This window comes from Ambystoma mexicanum, chromosome 6p (assembly GCF_040938575.1).
Source record: "Ambystoma mexicanum isolate Mex_15411 chromosome 6p, UKY_AmexF1_1, whole genome shotgun sequence".
Classification (NCBI taxonomy): Eukaryota; Metazoa; Chordata; class Amphibia; order Caudata; family Ambystomatidae; genus Ambystoma; species Ambystoma mexicanum.
The window spans coordinates 691359771-691379132 of record NC_090935.1 but is presented as its reverse complement, the minus strand read 5'-3'; the positions used below and the strand labels follow the sequence as shown (position 1 = coordinate 691379132).

At 45.1% G+C, this 19362-nt stretch overlaps 1 long non-coding RNA gene across 1 annotated transcript; it reads right to left on the bottom strand.

Annotated features, from left to right (window-relative positions):
- Positions 1 to 12494: 12494 nt before the first annotated feature.
- LOC138510965 (uncharacterized) lies at positions 12495 to 14095 on the bottom strand. The gene is made up of 3 exons (XR_011280500.1): positions 14010 to 14095; positions 13871 to 13929; positions 12495 to 13659 (listed from the first exon to the last, which is right to left on the bottom strand). It is a non-coding gene; the product is annotated as an uncharacterized lncRNA (long non-coding RNA).
- Positions 14096 to 19362: the final 5267 nt, after the last annotated feature.

The window sequence follows — 19362 nt, the reverse complement described above, 5'->3', positions numbered from 1 at the left end:
TTTGCTTGCGAACAAAACGGACACATTTTGAGTCCTCAGAACACCCCCCATTCAGTTTATTTAGAACATTTCAGAACACCTGTGATGTCCGCAGACAAATCGAACACAAAAGAAATGTCTAACACATAAAAAACACAACTTTCATCCGATCTCATACACTCCCACCCTCCCCAAACACTCCTACACACCAACACACTCTACTAAATACAAATTTTGAACAAAGTTTCACCGCGCTGTCTGTGGACGACCTCGAATCCAAGATGGCGGGCGCTACCGAAAATCTGACGCGCTTCACGCTCCATGCCGTCCAATCAGCGAACACGTTGCATGTCCGCAAACATCACGCAAGCCGATTGGCCAATCAGGACACTGTCCGCGGAGCGAACAGGGAAGTGTGTCTGCGGACCGAACACAGATATCACTAATTTTTTTTTACCTACTTTTTGGTCATTTAAAAAAAAAACTACTGAACGGATTTTCACCAAATTAGCAAAAGCACGCTTTCGGGACCAAGCTGCTGCTCCTGGTCCAAATTTGATGAAAATCCGTCCAGCGGTTTGGGCTGTAGACGCGAGCAAACATTTTTTCCGATTCAGTCTATGGGAAAAAAAAAGTTTTGGGACACCCCCTATAACTTTGCCCCCCCTGGACGAATCCTCACCAAACTTTGCAAAAAAATTCAGAGTGACCCAAATACTTTTTTTGCAAAGCTTGGTGAGGATCCGTCCAGGGAGAGTGAAGTTATAAGCCGCCCAAAAGGTGCTCTTCCTATGGAAACAGCAACTTAACCATAACTACATGGCCACTACCGTGGCCATGTAAAGTGTGTTTGTTTTGTTTGTATGTTTTATTCATTTGTAATGCGCACCAAATCCGAAGGTAGCCGGGCACAGCCGTATATAAAATGTGAAGCTTACGTGGTTACGAATATTAATATACAGTTGATCACACTTATCATAAACATATTTACAGAATGAAAATATACAGGCAGTTACATAGAAATTACATGGCAGTTAAATATATACAAACAGTTGCATAAGTGAGCAGGAAGGGCCGTGTGCGGGGGGGGGTAGGTACAGACAAGGTAGGATGAGGAGCTGGTGTGGGCTGGTGACCAGTTGGTGGTAAGCAGACTTCAGCAAATTGATTTAACTGGATCTAAATTTGAGGTAGGATTGCTCATATTTTTTTTTTTACATTTCATGCTGGGCTCTCACAGCCCCCCAGAGATGTGGCTGCGGACCCCTGCGGGGCACGCTCCACAGTTTGAATACTGCTGCCTTAAGGGATACAACCTTTCATCTTCTGTACTAGTGCCGTTCACTTCAGGTGAAGCAAGGGGAGCAGAAGTCTCGACACCTTCCTCCTTACACTGATTAAGCATCCACTCCTCAGGTGGCGGATCCTCTCTCTCTCTTCTTGGTACATTTTCCAAAGCTCTAAAATTGCTAACCTTTTCTCTTATTTCTTCCCCGTTTACCTAGCGTGCAAGTATGTGGTCATATGTTGCAAAACTGCTTCTGACAATGATCCCCCTTGTGGCCAAGGCATGAACATGTTATCTGCCGTGCCTTTCACCCCTTCCGCACTATACTGTTTGGGCTTGGGCATGTGCTTTGGCAATGTCTTACATAAAAGCATCAGAGGAGTAATGTTTTCCATTGTGACGCGTCTCAATTAACTGTCAATACTTACCAGCGTTTACAAAATACCTTTATTGAAAATAACAAATATGAGTGCACTCCAACAATCCCTGCTCAAAACCTGTATTTCTCCAATGATCCCAATCTACCTCTAGGTCAGTACAGACTGTTTCCCTAGATAGACAATAGGACTCCTTGACTTTCCCTCAGTTTCCTTACACATATGCCACTCTTCGATACATTTGTTTGACAAAAATTACACAACAGACAGACTAGTCGACTCTTCACATTAAATCATGGTGATCACCCTTATTATCTTGTCCCTAATTAATACCCTGATTACAGAGTTTAGATTGTCTTCCTATATGGACCTGTCCATACATAGCCTATTGACCCTGATTCTATGACAAGACCGGAGGCGATCATTATGCTTATACTTCTTTAATACTGCTTCAACACAGCTCTTCAAATCATGTTCATTAAATTAAATTATTTTATTTTTTTAACAATAAATGTAAGAAAACAAAACTCGAACTTTATCCAACATGGATCTTTCAAACCAGACAAAACCATATCTGTACTACATTTCCCATGAGGCTCCCTGTAACTCATAGTCGCAGCCTCCATGTGAACTACCAATAGGACTCCCTCTCTTAGTATAAGTCCTCCTCTGGCTAGGTCCTTTCCTCTTCTTTTTGCTGCTCGCACAGCTAAGTACATTATTCGGCTCTCAGAGCCTTTAATTTACATAGTATAACTTTGTGGTCATGTAACGGTTCATTTATGTATATTGCAGTCTTACAAAGCTACGCGCGTCTGTTTAATGTCTTGATAATAGCCAAGCGCTTAAAGCACTCATATTTTCACTCGTGAAATATCATTTGTTCAACATAAGGCACATAGGTGTATTTCTTCGACCGCGCTTCACTCGGGAGTGTTTTAAGGAAAGTGGAGGCCCGCAAGCGTTATCGCTCGCACTAGGGGCCAGCCCGCCTTGAATGTGAAGTATTACGAACCTCCTCAGGCTCCGGGAGCCCGGCCCCTGAACACGGCAGTGGCACCGTAATCTGTCAAGCGCTTCCCATTGCGCGTGCGCTCGAAGGAATTTCGATCGGTGTAACGGTCGAGTCTAGTCAGCAGCAACAGAAGCTTTCCCTCCGCTCTGGAGTCCCGGAGTTCGTGCGAGCCCCGCACCACTACATCCAACAACCACATCCAGAGGCAACCATAAAAAAGAAAATAAAAAAAGAGAGAACCCTTTCTTTCAGTGGCTATATATTTTTCTCTGCTGCAAGAGGACGCTTCAGCAGAGGCTCCCATAGAATTACCAGAGACTCCATAACTCCCTATCGCTTCTTAACCACAGGAAGTGTTCAGCTTTGCACAGGATTATGTCAAGTGACAAAGGAAAAGAATATTGGGAGGAATTTGGGGAGCAGGAGAAGGAAATGCAGGAGGAGAGTGTTGGGCGACTCACTGGTCAGAGCAGTAGCTCCAGGTGTACAACCACTACAAGAAAGACTCCAGATTCTGGAGGGGTTACTGGGCACCAAAGCTGGCAGTCATGAAGATCCAGGAGGGGACCTCCACAAGACCGCTGGAGAACATTAATAGGGGGAGTAAAGTAGCCTGGAAGAGGAAACACTCTTCTACCCCCTGGGCCCGATCAGGGGACTAGATGAACAGCCCCAAGAGGCAGCTGATGCTTTTCATAGGCGTAAAGAAGCCTTTTTAGCAAAATCAGCTGTGCCCTGCCTCGTACCCCCATCCCCAGGGGCAGATAATGTGGGGAATGAAAGCTCATCGTCTGAAGAGTACGGAGAAGAAGTAGAGGATGACGAGAGCTTTTTAGACAGAGAGAAACCTCTGAAGCAACACAAAACTGAACTGAGTAAAGCCAGCGCAGTGGAGGCTACCCCTCTCGAGGACATATCGGATATGTACGAGCCGGATTCGATCAGGCATCCGCGGTCCACAGAATGGACCCCCTCTCCTAGAGTGGCTATTTATATGGCCCAGAAATTAAGGAAACCTCTTAAGAAGTTCCGACTCAGATCGGAATGTCCCAGACCGGAGCTGAACGGAAAAGTTGCTGATACTCCGGAGTTAGACCCGAAAATGATAACATTCGTTAATAAGGCTAATAAAGATGTGAGGAAGGGCATGGAACATGCCTGGCGATCGTGCCAAGATAAAGTATTAGACCTGACAGGGCCCATTGCCAAGATTATGGACCTCGCAGAGAGGGCCAAGGACACTGGGGAACCAGTAGACCCTTACGTTCTAGCTAACTGGGCACAACGAGCCGTATGTCTCTTAGGGAATGCAAACTCAGCAATTTCAGCAGAAAGGAGATGATCAACGTTACTCAAAATTGATAACAAGCTAAGTGATTTAGCCTCATCTGAAGCAGGAGAGGGCGCTCAAGGTCTGCTCTTTGGGGACACCTTTGTGAAAGAAATGAGCAGGTTCGTAGGAACCTATACGGCCCTCAAAAAAGCACAGGCGTCCATCAAGAAGGTTTTCCCCGGATGGGTTTTTACCAGGGCCGGTCGACCGGCCTGTTTAATTCCAATCGAAGGCCACAGGGACCAATAGCCCAATACTGGGAATCACGGCAGCAGGATGCTTTCTTCCCGAATAGAGGCAGAAGCTTCAGAGGAAGAAGAGGAAGAGGTTACTTCAGGCACCAGTCTAACAACGCAGGTGAGAGGCCGCAAAGCGATGTATCCACCAGTGGGAGGGAGAACCGCGCTTTTCTTTCACAACTGGCGAAAGCTTTCCACGGACGCCTGGGTATTGCAAACCGTTCAGGGCTACAAGTTAGATTTTGTGAGATTCCCCAGGCATAGACAACCCCCACCGCTCTTACACTGCTCAGAAGCGGCCTTACTAGACAAGGAGTTGCAAGAGTTAGCCATAGAAAGAGCGCAGTCTCATTCCACAGGTTTCTTGAGCGACATGTTTTTAGTCCACAGTAAGGGCAAGGTGCGGCCTGTTATAAATCTGAAGGAGCTCAACAGCTGGCTAGTCTACAGGCATTTCAAGATGGAAGGAGTCCATCTGCTGGCAGACCTCCTCAGAAAAGGAGACTGGTTAGCTCGGTTAGATCTGAAGGACGCTTATTTAACTGTTCCATGGTGGCAATTCAGGACCCTACCTTTTGGTCTAGCATCAGCTCTGTGGGCATTTACGAAACTGATGAGGCCTCTAGCAGCTGCTCTCAGAGACAAGGGCATACGGATGATCATCTATTTAGAACACATTCTTTTCATGTCCGAAGACAGGGAGAGACTAGTAAGTCAAATCCAATGGGCCAGCAAGCTAATTGCAGAACTGGGGTTTCTCATCAATACAGAAAAATCAGACTTAGTGCCGTGCAAAAGGATAGAGTTTCTAGGTTTCGTAATAGATACGAGGAAAGCCTCCCTGGAACTTCTCGGCGCCAAAATCAAAGCGATAAAGAAAGACTTAAGGACAGCGTCGAAGAAGCCGGTTATATCGCTTCGCAATCCAGCCAGAATAGTGGGTCTCCTTGCAGCCTCAATTCAAGCGATATTCTCGGGGCCTCTACACTATCGAGCCCTCAGAGGCTCAAAATAAGATTCCTGCAGAAAGGATGGTGGTATCATCATCAAGTTCCTTTAGACGAAGACAGCAAGTCAGAAATTCATTGGTGGCTCAGCAACATGGAGGCCTGGAATGGCAGAGCCATTTTCGGAGACATTCCAGAGATAATTATAGAATCAGACGCCAGCAGGTCAGGCTGGGGTGCGAGATGCGGTCTTGTAGAGACCGGCAGAAAATGGTCAAGAGAGGAATTAGAAATGCACATAAATTGCCTAGAGCTGCTGGCAGGATTGTTCGCAGTCAAGGCATTTACAAAGGATCAAGCGAAATCCTGCATCCTGCTATGTATGGACAATATCTCGGCAGTGAGATACATTAACAAGCTGGGAGGCACGAAATCCAAGATGCTAGCAGAATTAACAAAGGATTTTTGGCATGCTTGTTTAGAAAAAGAGATTGCAATGAATGCGGAGTATCTTCCAGGAGCAAAGAACACAGTAGCAGACTGGAACTCCCGATATCTAACAGACTCCCGTGACTGGAGGCTGCACGAATCAGTCTTCGAGAGATTGCAAAACATATGGGGTCCTTTCAGTATAGATCTGTTTGCATCGAGACTGAATTCCCAACTGCCGAAATATTACAGCTGGACGTTGGACCCGGAAGCGACCGGGATGGATGCGTTCATGCACAACTGGAAGGGACCCATTCACTATGCCTTTCCCCCCTTTGTGATGCTGGCGAGGACACTAGCAAAGACACGCAGAGAAGGAGCAGAAATAGTGATAGTGACACCAGAATGGAAGTCGCAAGCATGGTTTCCAGTTCTGATGGAACTTTCTACGGATTTCCCACAGAGGATTCCCCACAGGTCAGATCTCCTATTCAATCCGAGGGGCGATCCACATCCGCTGATTCAGAACAAGACGCTGCACCTCATAGCGTGCACATTTTCAGGTGCAAATGGTGCCTGCCAGGGCTTTCAGAGCAAGCTACAGAACTTATCAAAGTATCAAAGGCTCCATCCACAATCCGGAGCTATGATTCCTTTGGCAAGCCTGGGTCGGATGGTGCAGGGGGAGGAGTGTTTCTCCCATTTCAGCTCCTATAGAATATATACTAAATTTCCTAGCAGCTTTGACAGCTAGTGGAAAAGCCTTTAGGACAATAGGAGTCTATAGGTCAGCCATTTCAGCAGGTCACAAACACATACATGGAAAGCCTATAAGAGAACATCCAGCAGTGACTAGACTCCTAAAGGAGTAAAGTTTACTAAACCTCCTTTGCCTAAATATTCATCTCTTTGGGATGTTAACAAAGTTTTACAATTGTTCGAACAGTGGCCTAGGAATGACCTTTTATATAGCAGGCAACTATCTGGAAAATTAGCCACTTTGCTCTGTTTGGTCTCCTGTAGGAGAGTATCAGATGTTAAAGCATTAGAGATTGACAGGAAGATCTTTTAACCAGAGGGCATAGCGTTTAACCTGGCGCAGCACACTAAGACCAATTCTAAAGTGATTAATTACCCCTATTTCCCAGATAACAGTAAACTCTGTGTAGCGCGATGCGTTAAATGTTATGAGGCAGCAACAGCAGCCATTAGGCCCCAGGATGTCACTCAGCTTCTTATTGCGCGAAGAAAGCCGTATAGAGCAGTAGCCCCGGCTACCATTGCTAGATGGGTAAAAGAGATTATGGAGCTAGCAGGCATAGACACCTCCGTTTTTGGGGCTCATTCAACCAGGGGATCCATGGCTTCGGGAGCTTTCGCAGCTGGGGTTCCTCTGCAAGAGATCTTGAAAGCAGCAGATTGGTCTAGCGATTCAGTGTTCAGGACCTTCTATTTTAAACTTCTAGCAAACATTGCATCTGCAGTAATTGAAAGCTTTGAACAAGCATAATGATCGCCTCCGGTCTTGTCATAGAATAAAGATTGCCAAAGCGCATAGCGCAGGAAGTCTTGATTCTATTATAGACACGAAGGCGTTCATTATCCCTCCCTGAGGGAATGTCGCAATATATGTAAGCGCTTCACAGCTTTAATATTAATATGATGTTTTTTCCTTGAAGAATAGGCAGCGAATTCCCCTCCCTAACATATCGATTTTGGTTTTCTTTCAAGGGGAAGATCAGAGAAACTCAAGAGAGTAATGCAATGTTTTATCCGAGAGAGGCAGTCCTTGATACTATTGAGCAGGAAGGAGAATATCAGTGGTTCAGAGAGAGACTTTCACGTGCATACAAGCAGAGCAACAGAAAAGAAGAGGAAAGGACCTAGCCAGAGGAGGACTTATACTAAGAGAGGGAGTCCTTGTAGTTCACATGGAGGCTGGGACTACAAGTTACAGGGAGCCTCATGGGAAATGTAGTAGAGACATGGTTTTGTCTGGTTTGAAAGATCCATGTTGGATAAAGTTCAAGTTTTGTTTTCTTACATTTATTAATAAAAAAAATAATGAACATGATTTGAAGAGCTGTGTTGAAGCAGTATTAAAGAAGTATACGCATAATGATCACCTCCGTGTCTTTAATAGAATCAAGACTTCCTGCGCTATGCGCTTTGGCAATCTTTATTGGGGTGTAAAACAACCTCTTCTAAAACCCCTTGGGTTAGGAATCACAGACACTATCTCTCTCTCTTGTTACACAAAAACTATCTACCATCACTTCTCATTACTTTAATTACGTTCCCATTACTTTCTAAAGTACCACAATCCAATCCCCTCAGTTTGCCATTCCCCTTAGTCTACTCACCATTTGATTATTTAGCTTGAGGCCTTTGGTATCGGCACCTTCCTCCAATCGACCACTTTCACCTTCCGTCCGCAAAGAACCTGTGGAAACCAGGTAGGGATTTCGTCAAGGAGGGACCCTGCCCTCTGTCTCGATTTACTTGCAAGTTTCTATTAGGCTGTTCTCCACAGGTCACCCGTGATCTTCCGGCTAGATGGCGGAGGATGCCCGATTGTCCGAAACTCTGGAGTCTAAAGCTCAATGGGTCTTATTTCCAACCATCCGACATGCTACCAAGTGAACCCTTATGGGCCATTTAATTGAGGTAACACATCGTACGATGGAGGGGATGCAGATTAACTCTTACGCCAAATAATAAGACTGACTCAGGAAGTTGTCAAAATGGCTCTCTCAACTGTTTTATTTTCAATTGTCTTAAACAGGGAGTTACAACGGACGTCGTACAGCATGGTCTCAAAGAATATCCTAAAATACTCTTTTATAACAAAAACTCCTCACATCTGATGAGATACTACGTGGCAAACTAAGAAATCCTATGAGGGATTGTGGTTGGTTTAAGGGAAAGGTTTAAGTATACTTTCTCTATAGGGACAGGTTGTGATTGGGTCTCCAAAGTTAGGTGGAGAGCTTATGCCCACCCCTAATGCAAGTCATCTTCAACAGTTATTAAGTACAGAACACATCATTGGCTCTCAAAATATAAGGCCCTTTGTAATATGGCCCTCTATAATTGTTTGGCACGCTTGTACCCCTCTGGACTATTTGATTCACTAGCAGCGCGTAAGCTGGTACCCCAGGTGTCAGTGGGTGGACTTGACAGTGTCTCCCCACTCTATTAGCCCCATATCTTTCAACACTTGTGCCTTCTGCCATGCAATTTGCCTTTGAACTCAACCCTGTAGTAGCTTTTCTTCTCTGGGAATACAAGGGAGTGTGAACATATGCTTATAAAAGTTCTGATCTACATGCCCACTTCTATTTTCATCCTTGACTCACGTGACAGGAGATTGTGAATTGGCCATTGTTATAGCATTTAATTGTTTTGAAGAAAGAAACTTGGCATTCATGGTGTTCTCTCTTTGCAACTTAACAAGGGATGCTTCTGTGTCTCAAATTCACTGTTCTTCAAGGACTGATAACCAGTTTTGCTGCTTCAGTCTATGACACCAGGGCAAACATGCTTCCTTGGTTCACCTTCGAGCTTCAGCTTATTTCTTTGCTGCGACACTTGCATAGCTATCAATCCTTCTTTCATCGTGGATTTGAGCTTAATAAATTTGTAACATCGAATATCCAGATTCTATATAATGGCAGCACCGGCTGCAGTTTATTCACTACATATAGCCAGCCTTATGATTACTTAGTGTACTTGCGTTGCTGCATCTGTACAGATATAAAATGGCTTGCATTTTCTGCAGTGCTTCTTCACACGTGCGATCTTCATTCGGCATATGAAAGTCTTCTCGATTCTTTACTTCGCCATCAGGTTCAATAAGGTCTATACATTCTCTTCTTCAGCCACTCTTCTCAGTGTGTCACTTTCATCTCTTGTGATGTCACCAGCCTCTTATTTTCTCATTTTCATATTCCTTTGGGGAAATGTTCCAGGAGATTGTCATTACTCTGAGGATACATTAGATAAGGTTTCCTTAGTGGATATCTTGTCTCGAAGACTCCCCTCAAAAATTCAGTCACTGGTGTTGTGCATGTCACACCTTCTGTTTTCCAGCATACAGGTAGCATGGGGTGGGACTACCTGTAGAGGCATTTGGCTGCTCTTCTACACTGTTCTTTAAGGAGAGGCAGATTTCTCTTCTCCCATTTGCTTCATGCTTCCAAGGTGTATTCCTCTGCAGTCTGTTTAAGTGCTCTGGGAAAGTACTGATGTGACTCAGTGGTGAGAGGGTACCCCTAAATTCCCTGATACTGTTTCCCATCAAGTCTTTCTCGAAGGCAGCAACACTTCCCAAAGGTGAGGGTGGCCTTTTAGGCATCCTGTGAATGGCACTGTGTTCGAATGGGGGGATCAGTGATCACATTGTCCCACCAACCCCAGAAATAGGCTCGGCACTTTTTAATTCAAATATACATATATAAAAGCGATACACTTATTATCATCTTATATTAGATGTATTGCAGTGATGGTCTTCTGATATTGAGGATGTTGAAGTGGCTTACATATAAGGTGACCTAAGTCCTATCCGGTATCAGGTGGCAGGCAGTTCGGCAAACGAGGCTGGATGGACATCTGCACGCTGGCTGGCGTGGCAGCTCGGGTCCAATAATCGTTCCCTCTGTGTTGGTTGGCAGATCGAGAATGCTGGTCAGACGGCTCTGGTGACACCACGTGACAAGGGTCAGCAGTGCAGCCGGATGCGATTCAAGGACACCACTGTCTCGAAAATGTCCTTAAAAATGGACACTGTTTGATGCTTTTGTGGCACTCCTTCTAGCTTCTTCGCAGGGCTTGTGTCATCCTTTTAAGGGGAACTGCCCGAATTTCAGGAGAGCGTGTACAGGTAACAGCCTTGTCCTTTGTCCAGAGACTGTCCAGCACTTCACACCTATGAAGTTTGCTGGTAGAACCTAGCATGGCATGCTGTGTGCTCGCTGGCTACCGGTACTGGAGCTGCTGGATGGGTCCTCTGAGTCCACTATCTCCCTCGGTTCCCAGGAACCTTTTTAGGGGAGGGATCTTGCTTCCCTCTAGGAACTGTTGGCCTTTCTTCACTGGCGGAAGATGTATGGTTGACTGTACCTTCAGACTGGGTCCAAATGAGTCTTTGTTCTTACGCCTTTCAAAGTCATCAGATGATCTGCTAAATCAGGGATTCAGCCCTCTCTTAAAGCCAATTGGGCCCCAGTGATTGGTGCAGGATAAGCCCACCTTAATGAACCAATCCTGGCTCCCCACCAACAATCATCTGTAATGCATGATGTCAGGACCAGAGTGCTCTGCAACAGGACAGGCAAGGGGTGACAACACATATCTAAGTCCCACCCATCTTCCTATCTGTTGTAGATCAAAGTGTCTATGTGGTTAACTGAGCCCTCTGTAACTCTTGATTAAAGTGCAGGTCTCTCTTGACGTTTGTGATGTGAGCAGACTTCCTGTCTCCCCCAAATCACATCCTTAGTCCCTCTGAATAGGGTCTGCTCTGCGGCGACACCTGTGGTAACTGCTGGACCCAGACAGGCCATTCAGTGCCTTTCATACAGAGAGGTGGGAAATAGCTTCAAGCTGACACATTGCATGCCAAAGGGGTGTTAGCCCCACTTTTCCTGTTGTCTGTTCTGGCAACCAAGCCACTTCAAGGCTTGCCTCAATTATCTCTCATTAGTATGCACTGCCACCAGCCAGATAAAACAAAGGGAAAGTAGATCCATGTAGCCTTTCAAATTTAAATTAGGCTGCCCATGGCTTCTTGAGATGCTTTGATGTACCATTCCAGTTGAATATGATGGGAAGACGGCACCAGTAGGCTGTGTCTTCCTGGAGTACACTATGCATTTCGGTTTGGGAAGCAGATGCAATATGTGCAGAATGGCCTCTCACATTTCTTGGATGTTGATCTCCCATCATTCATTTTTATTATCAAAAAATTAAAAATTTGTGGTGAGCGCACTCTCCCCGTGTGGATGGTCCAATTCCTCACAATGAGTCCTAACGCTGAACATTTAGATCTACCAGGTTGTGTTGGAAGAACACTGTTCATCACTGGAGGTGTAACTATGTCTACCCCTCCAATTTCTGTGGCATATCTTACTCCTCCTTTGTGTCAGTGGTTTTAACACTGGGCCCTGATGGGTCACAATTATTATCTTGTTCATTATGAGCATTGTTATCATTGTTATTATTATGCTCATCTAGACATATTAGTTTATGGTGGTGGTAGTGACCAGGTATTTCCAATAGCATTCTCTTCTACACTGTGTTTTGTTTCTCACAACTCATTGGTAGGTGCAATCTGCATTCTTTCTCCCTTCTGCCCGGGAAACAGGGGACGGGCTCTCCTCTGGCTGCAATTCCTGAGCATGCAATACTTGATCTTTCACACCCGAGTGATTTGTAGCAGAAGATGCTGAATATGGGCTTCATATGTTAAATTTAACACTTTAAATGTTGTCATCCCTATTTCACACTGCACCTGTTTTGGCTGTTGTAAAACACCCTTTTACCACATGCTGCTCCAACATATTGCACTTAAGATGTTCACTTTTCCTTTCTATCAAGCACAAAATGATAGCCCTATCGGTGAGCACCAATAAATGCAATCAATTGCCTCCGATCAACTGTGGGATTTTCTCATCTCCAGTAGTAATTCATAACAATGATCACACACGTACATGCCATTCAAGTTAATAATTTGAAGTCATTGCTTCCTAGTGGTCTCAGAAAGATGGCAAGTGTGGTGCACACTGAGTTACAGCCATTGAATTGAATCTATTGGCTCATAAAAACTGTATTCATTTTTATGTTTATTGGTCACTTTTTAGGTGCTTATACAATTAGCAAAACTGTTTCAAAGCGCCCACAGGGAAAACACGGTGGGGACAGGGGAAGGCAGAGAATGAATTACAGCAAGGATAAATAAATGCATTAATAGTACAAACAAATATTGAGACTAGAGGGAAGGGGAGACAAACCTACTTGCCTTGTGAGTGTTCAGAACTGTAATATGTTCTCCTTAAAAAGATTACACATTCCGTTACAGCAAGTCATTTCCTGCCTCCACCACCTCTGGGATTGTCTTCTTCCAAGTAGTTAATGATATCAAATGTTACATGTGTGTGTCTCGTACAAGATGATCTCTTGGATTGCATCTTTCCAAATAGTGACACAAGATGGTAAGCTCTTTCAAAACCATGGAATGCTGCTCTCCCACCTGCCTTAAGCATCTCAGTGCTCTTCAAAAAAATAACCAGAAAAGATATGGTGGGTTTATGATGATTTAGAAAATCCTTTCAGCTGAAATGTGAAAATAGAATAAGTCATTCCAGCTGAGTTACACATGTAACAGTGCCAAGCAGAAACCATCACTAGACATTCACCTCCAGTCCATGTAACATGTATAAGCATACATCCTTTGGAGCCTTCTTCTTTGGTTTGAAAAAGCTATGTATAAAATTGCACTAACCCATGAGTCAAAGTCAATTTTCTGGAGCAAAGGATTGCATTTGAGATATTTGCATACTCACAAGGCGTTTGGCATGCGACTCTAAGTTGGACGTGGCCAAATAGCATTTTCTACTTTCAAGAAAATAACTAACCACATTATGAGAATATGTGTAATGGTGACAAAGTGGTATTTTGCACCATTTGTTTTTAATATACTGCCTACTTATGTGTTAGCGAAGCAAGACAAAATAGAGTGAGTCCACCCGATTAGAACTGGTGCTCTCAGTTGGCCCTGAACAGGGCTGCACACTTGAGTGCTATTAAATCTGAACGTGCATCAAAATTCAAATGATAAGTAATCACAGCAACTAATGTTTATGATTTTCTTGAAGGAAATGTTTATTCACATCCCTTAGTTATTTCCTTTATCAAATATTTTTATTTCCTATTTAATGAGCCCAGGCAAAAATATTGGATAGGATTTCATGTACAATTGCCAATGCATTTCGGTGACAAAACTTTCATCAGGGCCGTACATGAAGTATTAATTCTAATATGCCCAACATTTTGCTGCGTTTAACAATTTATACAGCATATAGTAAACCAAATAATCAAACAGTGATTCAGAATTAGCATGCATAAAAAACACATACCAGTTCAATGTTTCATCAAAGTGTCCCAACAATGTTGATATGAGGGTGAAAAAAAAAAAGCTTAATGTCAATAGTTTTGCAAACATCTGCTGTGCGGTGTAAAAAAACATCAAAGCGATAGATCGTACCTTGTAATTCATATAACTCTTCAACTGGCGTATGAAGCATCCATCCGGAATAAATGCTCCTGTCAACATCACGGAAAAGCTAATCAATGTACAGTAATCACTAAACGCACGATAAATAGATAGTTAAATGGATTCTTACCATTACTCAGCAGTAAACACTGTGTTCATGGCAAACGCATTCGCACGAGCGTGAGCACGAATGCCAGCTTCGTATTTAAATGTTGCCATGGAGACCCAGAGGCGTTGCGTCGTAGCACGTACGCCTTGGGTCCCACCTCCGCGTGAACACGAAGGCGGGATAATCGCCATGGCTACGTAACAACATAAGCAGTCTAAAGTGAAACTAAACAATTAAACTTTGTTCGAGTGCGGGAAAAGGTGTGTGTCTCTGTTGTATTTCATTAAGGAGATATTAGTGTGTACTCAGGCACTATTAGGTGTTCTATCTGTAATGATCAGAAGTGAAAGCATAAAATCTAGTGATATGCAGCTTATGTGAACGCTGTACGGTGTGGAGCTGATGTTACTAATTAGTGTCCATTGCGCAGTCGGAAATCAATTAACAGAAGGTACAAAGATGTTAATGCAAAGTAGTGACAATCATCAATCTGATCCTAAATTCAAATCACATATTAAATTTGTTGGTAAAGTTAGATTGCAGAACTGATAAAGGCAAAATAATGGTAGGAAACACATGGTGTTCTGTATGAATAAAATGGAAACTTATGATGAACGCCCCAAGATGGCGTATCACAGGTAAGTATCACAGGTATGAATTTCAAGGCATTTAGTTCTAAATATCCGAAACCTATCTAAAGGTTACAATTGGAAATTATTCACAAGAACTTATTTCACCCGCCAGTAAACACACATCAATTGTTATTTACACATTTTTTTCTTATTCATAGTAGTCCATAGTGACCATGGTTGCAGTCCATTGTGACCACGGTCACAGTCATAATTGTATCACAAGACGAAAAAATAGTGGAACTGTGATGCCTATTCTTACTAGTACAATCAGTGAGAATAGGATTGTCTATTTATGTTCACAAGAAACACATGAAGTTTATTTCTTCATTTATCCCCTTGGGTGTCAAAGAACTTAGTTGGTCAATCCAAAACGTTTCTCGTTGGTCAAGTCTCTTTTGTAAATTCTCATATTTATTGAGTTTTTGGACCACTTCTAAAATCACAAATTTTATCTGAAACGGAAACCATCCAAAAACAACAATTCACCATCCCTGTCTATGAAATAAGTCAACCAACCCAAGGCCTGTCTGCTGGAAAAGGAACACTCACCAACAATTCAGACACTCTTCCCTCTCCCCTAACTGGGTTCACCTGTCGTCCTTGTATTCGGCCTTCTGTCCTCCTTGTATTTGTACCCACATGTAGCACTGCACAATTGGCTGTCACTTGCAACACTTCCAATACCATTTTTTTTAATGTATTTTATTTGATTGGTTCATTGAAATATGACTACACAAGTGTTTTGAGGTCCAACAAGGCTGGGGGAGGGGAAAACAGGGAGGACAAACAGGGAAGTGATCATACTAGGCCTTGTGGCATTCAAATTGTGCAAGTGCAGTTACAGGAAGTGCAGAGGGCAGGGAAGGGGGGAGTGCATGAGCAGGTGCAAAAGGCCTGTGGGAGGGAGGGTGCCAGTGGAGGCCAGGTGGATAGGGTGAGGGAGCAGAGAGAGCAGGGAAAGGAGGGTCCACAAGTGAAGTGCTGGTAATGGGCTGGAGTGGCTCAGAACCCAGGGGTGAAGAACCCAGATAAGTGCAGGTGGGGGTCCATAAGGACAAGTGCCAGGTGGGGGTCAGGTGTGACCAAGTGCACAGGTTGACTGGACTTAAGGGGGGGGCTGGTGCCCCATAGACTCTTGAAGGAACACGGCCACCAGTCTAGGGTAGAGGGAGAGGTTAGCAGGGCAGGGTGAGAGGGAAGGAGTTAGAGAAGAGGAAGGTCTTGAGAATCTTCCGGAACTTAAGTAGATCTGGCTCAATTCTTAGAACAGCAGGGAGGCCATTCCAGAGGGATACTCCTGCAGAGGAGACAGATCTACCCCCCACTCTCTGCTTGGAAAAAGCTTCAGAGAGTTGAAACTAGAAGACCGAAGGGCACTAGCAGGGGTCTTTCATGAGAGTAATTTGGGTGTAGTCGGGTCTCAGGCCCCAGAAAGTCTTGTGGATGATGAAGAGGGTCTTAAACCGGATCCTCGCAGCAACTGGGAGCCAGTGGAGAAATTTAAGGGCATGAGAGATGTGGTCCCTGGACTTGAGGCCAAGGATACATCTTGCAGTGCTATTATGGATTAGTTGTTTGGGCGATGCGAGGAGCCAGGAAGATTGAGAAAAAGGATGTTGCAGTAGTGCAGCGTGGAAGGAACCACAGCTCTGGAGACATTGAGTTTCTGGGGGAAGGTGAGGAAAGGGAGAATACCTCAGAGGAGGTACAGCTGAAAGTTGGCCTTATTGCACCATGCTTAAAGAGCAGATAGGCAGTCAGGAATGAGAGAGAAAGAAGAGAGGCAGCGGAGGGTAGGTAGAAGGAGAGCTGCATGTCATCTGCATAACAGTGGAAATTAGGGGAGAAGGTGATTAGCTGCACTAAAGGGGCTTGGTAAATATTGAAAAGGTAAGGTAATAAGATAGAGCCCCGAGGGATGCCACAGGTGGAGCGTGAGATGGTGGAGAGAAAGGGGCCAAGTTGCACCTGGGAAGGTCAGCCAGAGAGGAAGGAGGTCGGCCAATCCAGAGCCAGGTCCATGATGCCAAGTGTGTCATGGATCTGCTTTATTAGGGTGGTGTGTTGGACGTTATCGAAGGCAGAGGAAAAGTCAAGAAAGATGAGAACAGAAGGAGAGCTGGAATCAAGATTAAAGAGCGGGACTTCACAGGTGTCCAGGTAAACAGTTTTCATGCCTCTGGCAGCTGTGAAGCCAGAATGGTGGTCGTGGAGGCAGCCAACAGATTCAGTGTGGTGGATCAGCTGGGAGATAGCCAGCTTCTCCAAGAGTTTGCCCCATCAGGGGTAATGGAGATAGAGCGGTAGTTAGCAGGACAGGAAGGGTCTGCCAGAGGCCTTGTTAGGAGAGGGTGCTCAAGGGAGTACTTGAGGAGTGAGGGGAAAGATCCAGTGGCAAAGGAATGATTGCAGAAATCGGCCAAGGTTGGAGCAAGGGAGACAATGTTGTCCTTGACAGTTCTAGAGGAGCAGGGGAGCACCTATTTGGAGGAGACTTTCATCATCATGTGTTATGGGAGAAAAAGAGGGGCGAAGGAGTGTAGCAGAGAAGGGCAAAAAAGGGGGCAAGATAGAAGGTGAGGGAGTGGGGTGTGGAGTAGAGGATGGTTGGATGTCCTGCATTTTGGAAATGAAGTGGGAGGTCAGCGATGTGCAGATGGTCAGGGAGGGCGGGGGGTGAAAACTGCAGTTGGGCTGGCAAGTTCCTTGGAGATTTTGAAAGGTTCTGGAGTGTTGTTAGTGGCCGCCTATATTTGAGCTTGGATAAAGGCCCTCCTCTTTGAGCAGATGAATAGACTGTATTGCCTTCGGAGCAGGCGGCAGGCCAGTTTGACAGGGGATGAGCTCGAAGCATGCCATTTCCACTCAGCTGCTCTGCGCTTCCGGCCAAGTCAGAGTCAAACCAAGAGTTGCTCTTGGAGGTAGGTTTCATGCACCTCCTCATGACAGGGGAAAGGATGTCCAGAGTGTTGGAGATGGAGAGTTGAAGGTTATAGAGGGCACTGTCAGTGTGAGAATCAGTGGTAGGAATAGGAGGGAAAGTGGAGGTGGCAGCAAAAGTGGCAACTCACACTCACTTCATTAGTCGAGTGAAGGAGAACTAAGCTGGCAGTGAGGGTAGAGGTTTTGTCAGGGTCCCAGGAAGGTCAAGCTGGGAGGAAAGGAGAGCATGTTCAAACCAAGAAAGAGGAGTAATGTGAGGGATGGAGATGGGAAGGTCTGAAGAGATGAGGGGATCCAAGGTGTGTCCGGCAGAGTGCTTCGGACCAGAGGGATGAATGGAGAGGGAAAGATAGTCAAAATGTTGTGGAAGCACCCAGAGGCCACATCGGGGGAGTTGAGGTGAATATTAAAGTCTCTGAGGAGGGGGAGCTTGGAGATAGAGGCCAAGAGAGAAGAGGTGAGGTCAGCCTATTCAGAGACGAAGCGGGAGACCTGGCCAGGTGGCCTTTAGATGGTGGACAAAGTCATTCACAGGCAAGGGGAGACACCAAGCCTGCAGACAAGGCCTTTAAAAGAGGAGTAGGCTTGAGTGGGTATGATGATAGCAGGGACCCACTGAGGGAAGATCAAGGCCACTGCACCCCTGGCCGTTTAGGCCTGAGATTACAGAGGATCTTGTAACCCTCAGGGAGGAGAGTTCCAAAACTCATGACAGGGCTGACAGAAAACCGTGTTTCAGTAAGAGCAAGGACATCTAGGTCGAGGTCCTCAAGGAGGTGACAGATGTCAGAGGAGTGTTTGACAGCAGAGTGAGAGTTGAGGGTAGCTAAGGGAAGCAGGTTACCACCTTTGAAAGTCTTCTGAGGGGTTTATGGGGATGTGGTACACCTGTCGGAGGTGGAGTAGGAGCAAGAGGGAAGTCAGCACTAGGAGTGGCAGGAGAGGGGAGTAAGTTGATGAGACGTGAGACACCTGTCCAGGAGGAGGAGATTGGGCTAAGAGCCTTGTGCCATGACTGTGCAATTTAAGTAGACATTAATGTAGACCCTAGAGGACAGGAAGGAAAACAAGATTACCTGCCAGAGGGTGCCATCATTAAAAGGAGAGGTGGGGAAAGGAGAGAGCTCAGAGACCATCTGGGGAATCCAAAGGTCAGGATAGGGATTGACGAGGAGGATGTTGGTGACAGTTTGTCTGGAAGAGGCATTGATATATGTGTCAGTGATGGAGAGGCCTGGGTTAGAGACCAGTAGATCCTTCTTGAACTTCTTTCTTTCAGATTTAGACAGGGGGATATGATAGGTGATAGAATCACAGTGAGAGAAGATAGGGAAGATGGAGAGCACTGTTGAGAGGAGTTAGGAGACAGATGGAGGGAGGGGTGACTGCAGTGCACGACCGAAATGGCACAAAGCTAAGCATGATCAGGCCAGTGATAAGGTGTTGCCCAGTTTACAGAATACAGCAGAGAAATGGCAAATAGAGTCAAGTCATAAAGGACATAGAAACAAGACTGAAGGTTAAGCAGATGGAGGCACAAACTAAATAAGCCAGCAATTACAGAGCAGGCAGATTTGAATTTCTTAGGGAGGCCAACTTATAACACAACAATGAACCTTTTAGCACATGCAGTGGTTGCTATAGGCAGATTTGACTTTCCTAGGGAGCCCAACTTTTAAACACAGCAATGAATTTTTAAGCACAGGCAGTAGTTACTACACACGCAAGCAGATTTGATGTTCCTAGGGAGGCCACATTTAACACAACCAGGAATTACTTAGGGAGGCAGAAACAAAACA